Here is a 5181-nt window from a genome sequence, read left to right as displayed (position 1 = left end):
CCCGGCCGCGCCTCCCCTTCGCCACCCGGGCCCCGTTGTCGCCGGATCCGGCCGGGGACGGACTCCCCTCGCCCCATCGCTGCCAGACATCGGCCGCCCCTCGCCGCAGCCCCTCCGTCGCCGCACGACCTCGCCGTCCGGGAGGGATCGGGAGGATCCCCGATCCCGACTGCGAGCGTTGACCCGCCCGCGTGGGCCTCCTCCACCGCGGCGCCTCGTGGGCCCCGGCCCAGAACCCCGCCGGCCATCTCCACCGACCTGGGCCAAGGCCCGATGTGAGCTGCCCCGCGCCTGGGCCGGCCTCAACTTCGGTCCAGCTGGCTCTGCCCGCTGCTTCCTCCTCCACCGACTGGGCCGAGCCCATGGTGAGCCTCCAACCTATCCCTCGCCCCAGCGCACCACATGCTAGCTTGCGCCCACCAGATTCGGCCCGTGGATGTTTTTTTTTCGTTTTGCAAATTTGCTATTTATCTAGGGAATTACATATTTACAGAAAACCCCTTGCACTTCATGCATTTAACTACTCACAAACTGTGCATCGGATTATAATAAGTTATATATGCAAAATGCTCAGAAAATTGTGTAGATTAATAATATGTCATTTTCATCCCATGTTGAAATGTTTAACTTGCTGTTTACTTAAATTTGCTAATATGCCATGTTAAAATGCTTCATTTCATAACTAAATAACCGTAGCTCGGATTTTAATAAACTTTATATGTATTTGGGGTGGAAAAATGCCTAGTTTAACATGGTCCACTTTGTTTTACTGTTTAACAACTCTAAAATTGTGTTTAGGGGAGAACAGTACCGAATCTAAAATATGCATATGGGGATTTTCCGGAATTATTGTTTGTTGTTTCCGGCCTCATTTAAACTCGCCTAGATAGGTAGTTTCATTATGCTTCACCCCTTGCCATGTTAATCAACATTTAATATTGATGTGTACCTAAACGAGATTAAACTAAATAATTGATGTGGTGTTTCGTCAATATGCAACTCGTTGCATATTGATCTCCATTTAACTTGTAGTATTGTTTGTTGCACTTGCCATGCCATGCCTCTTTAAACCAGACATGCATCATACTTGATTGTGCATCATGCCATGATTATGCTTGTGTGTTTACCGTGTTGTTTGTTTCTTTCCGGTGTTGCTTCTTAGTTCCGGTAATGTTGCGATTGTGAGGATTCGTTCGACTACGTCCGCTTGTCTTCTTCATGGACTCGTTCTTCTTCCTAGCGGGATCTCAGGCAAGATGACCGCTACCCTGGATCTCACTACTATCATTGCCATGCTAGTTGCTTCGTGCTATCGCTATGTTGCGTTACCTATTACCTGTTTATCGAGCCATCCCATATTGCCATGAACCTCTAACCTTTGACACCTTTCCTATGCAAACCATTGTTTAGCTATGTTACCGATTTTGCTCAGCCCCTCTTATAGCGTTGCTAGTTGCAGGTGAAGTTGAAGATTGCTCCATGGTGGACAGGATTTTGGTTGGGATATCACAATATCTCTTATATTATTAATGCATCTATATACTTGGTAAAGGGTGGAAGACTCGGCCTTTTGCCTAGTGTTTTGTTCCACTCTTGCCGCCCTAGTTTCCGTCATACCGGTGTTATGTTCTCGGATTTTGCGTTCCTTACGCGGTCGGGTGATTTATGGGACCCCCTTGATAGTTCGCTTTGAATAAAACTCCTCCAGAAAGGCCCAACCTTGGTTTTACCATTTGCCTCATCACCACCTACCTTTTCCCTTGGGAGTCGCTCTCTCGAGGGTCATCTTTATTATAGCCCCCCGGGCCAGTGCTTGTCTAAGTGTTGGTCCGAACTAGAGCCCTTTGCAGCGCCCCCTCAGGAAAACTTGAGGTCTGGTTTTAGTTGTACGGATTGCTCATTCGGTGTTGCCCTGAGAACGAGATATGTGCAGCTCCTATCGGGATTGTCGGCGCACCGGGCGGCTTTAATGGTCTTGTTTTACCATTGTCGAAATGTCTTGTAAACCGGGATTCCGAGTCTGATCAGGTCTTCCTGGGAGAAGGTTTATTTCTTCGTTGATCGCGAGAGCTTGTCATGGGCTAAGTTGGGACACCCCGGCAGGGTATAATCTTTTGAAAGCCGTGCCTGCGGTTATAGGCAGATGGGAATTTGTTAATGTCCGGTTGTAGATAACTTGACACCAGATCCGAATTAAAACGCATCAACCGTGTGTGTAGCCGTGATGGTCTCTTCTCGGCGGAGTCCGGAAAGTGAACACGGTTTTTGGGTTATGTTTGACATAAGTAGGAGTTCAGGATCACTTCTTGATCATTGCTAGCTTCACGACCGTTCCGCTTGCTCTCTTCTCGCTCTTATTTGCGTATGTTAGCCACCATATATGCTTAGTCACTGCTGCAGCCTCACCACTTTACCCCTTCCATTCCTTTTAAGCTTTGCTAGTCTTGATACCCATGGTAATGGGATTGCTGAGTCCTTGTGGCTCACAGATTACTACAACAACAATTGCAGGTATATGTTTTGCAATGATCATGACGTGAGAGCGATGCTTGCTTGCGTTGAGTTCTTCTTCTGCTTCTTCTTCGATCAGGGGATAGGTTCCAGGTCGGCAGCCTGGGCTAGCAGGGTGGATGTCGTTTGAGTTTCTGTTTGTGTTTCATCCGTAGTTGGATGATGCTCTATGTATTGTGATGTTGTATTCGTGTGGCATTGTATGCCTTATGTATGTATCCTCATCTATTATGTAATGTTGATGTAATGATATCCACCTTGCAAAAGCGTTTCAATATGCGGGTCTATCCTTGGTAGGACCTTCGAGTTCCTTTTGGATAGGGTCGCATATTGGGCGTGACATCAAGTGGACTTGAAAATCAAACCAACTAAAAGTTCGGAAGGAGATCCCACTGGGGTGCCAAAAGGAGCAAACATTATCACACGAGCGCTGATCATAATTAAAGTTAAAGTTATACAAGAGTCCCCAAGCTCTTTTTAAGCAAACAACGTCATCGATATATAAAAAAATGAGACCAATCCAAGGGCTAACCCTCGTTGGCATGGATGGGTTGGCAGCTACCCCAGCTGCCCAGCCAACAAGTTGACACCCCATCCTCAGCGCCATTGATATTAGTTGGCAAAGAACCTGAAGCAATGAGCCCAGATGATGCTGACATATAAACACTCGTGTAGAACACAAAAAAAGTTATCAATAATCGTAAGTTTTCACATATTATGCACATAATAATATAGAAGAACAAACTTCTTGACTGCTTACATGATAAGTGGTGTTGCATTCACATCATCACATCAACCACGATATTCTACTAGTAGAGAGGACAGCTTATAGAAACCTAAAATTTACATGTTGCCTTTGGATTATCAGCTGAAACCATAGCCAGATGACCTGTAACAGACAAAAAAGGAGATATAAAAGAGTCAACCTAGTGTCATCACCAAAATAGGTTACAAACACTGAAAATATGAAATTGCTATAGCAAAGAAGAAAAGGTTCGAAAGCCAAAAGTAGGTTTCATGAGGGCATTATTATGCCATCATGCTTAAAACCTCGCAAATTCAATAAAAAGGAATATTTTCCAAATAAGAAAAATTGCAGTGATAAAATGCCAGGTGCGTGTACATCAGCATTATTCATAGAACCACAAAATTGCTTCTATAGCCCAATTTATAAGCCTTTGTAAGATATATTTTCAAGAAAACGCATGAGCATTCTTTTCATTTCATTGAAAAGAGAGTTGTAGGTACATTCCTCCTAGGAGGCAGATATTCGATTAATGGACATCCCATGTCGGGGGGTAATGGCTCTAAGCTCTAGTGCGCCTGCGCTTGCCCAAAGGGAGGCCTCTTCCTTGATCTTCGTTAGCAGGGCGTTCACCGATGGGCGCGCTCCGTTGAAGACGCAGTCGTTGCAGTGCTTCCATATCATCCAGGGGACAAGGGTCATGGTACCCAGGCCCTTGCGCATGGGCGTTGCGGCGGATTGTCATGCCGATTGCCACCAGTCCAGGAGTGAGGGCTCGTTGTCTGGCGGGGCACACAGTATCCCCTCTGTTCCAAAATATAAGGTGTATTAGTTTTTCTGAAAGTCAAACATGTGCATGTTTGACCAAGTTTATATGAAAAAAAAGTACTCCCTCCGATTGACTTGTCGCTCAAACACATATATCTAGCACTGAAATACGTCTAGATACATCCGTATGAGCGACAAGTAATATGGATCAAAGGTACCAAAATTGTATCATTAGATCCATCAAGAAAAATATTTTCATATTTTATTTATTTTATATTGTAGATATTGATGTTTTATTCTATAATCTTGGTCAAACATGCATAACTTTGACTAGCACAAAAACTGATGCACCTTATATTCTGAAATGGAGGGAATACCAAATTTATGATATATTTGTCATTATTAAGAATTTTAGGGAACTTGCGACATAGGGAAAATATTCTTTGAGTCACCTGATTCCAGAGATTAGCAGAGACCCAAATAGCACAGGTTAACTAACTGAGAGAAATATTAAGGCACGCCAAACACTTTCCCCAGCCATCAGGATTAACAGCATGGCAGTCCTAAGGCTTGTTTAGAAACAGCCAAGTCTAATCACACCACGTTTGGATGTCAATATTTGGGCTAGAAATCGATGAATTGGAATTGGCAGAAGCGAAAACCGCCATTTGCATGTTTCCTGTAGACCACTGCCACCGTAAGTTCCTCTTTGTCTCTGGTACACGTGAATCTCTCCCAATCTCGCATGATGCCTGTTTCTTTTGGAGTCCATTCGTTTCCAAGAAAGCCAAACATATTTCTGAATTTAGGGAAGGCTTAGTTTCAGTGTCAGTGTTCTTCGGCACCCAAACACTTCGACGCAATACCAATTCACCTTTCGAAATGAACCATGTTGTCATTTCCACAAAACCCAATTCAATTCGGACATCCAAACGGACCATTAATGAACTTAGCAGAACTACAACCTGACTCCCGGGTAATTCCAATGAGGAATAGGCCTCAAACACACATTTTCCCTCTAATTCTTAAAACCTTTTTTTCCTTTCCGCTTGACAATGTTGGTTCTGCGTGTCCGCCATAACTGTTTTTCACAGAGGAATGTTTCAGGAGGCATCTTCACTACCGACATTATATCATCAGTAGTGCTTCAAAGAATG

General features: G+C 44.3%; 1 protein-coding gene across 1 annotated transcript in view; it reads right to left on the bottom strand.

Annotated features, from left to right (window-relative positions):
• Window positions 1–3593: 3593 nt before the first annotated feature.
• Window positions 3594–5181, bottom strand: part of LOC123137039 (casein kinase 1-like protein 3) — a gene marked incomplete in the record, with an annotated part of 30644 nt that continues 29056 nt past the window's right edge. Inside the window, 1 exon segment of the mRNA XM_044556582.1 lies at window positions 3594–3946.

Source organism: Triticum aestivum, chromosome 6B (genome assembly GCF_018294505.1).
Source record: "Triticum aestivum cultivar Chinese Spring chromosome 6B, IWGSC CS RefSeq v2.1, whole genome shotgun sequence".
Lineage (NCBI taxonomy): Eukaryota > Viridiplantae > Streptophyta > Magnoliopsida > Poales > Poaceae > Triticum > Triticum aestivum.
This window is presented reverse-complemented; position numbering and strand designations above follow the sequence as displayed.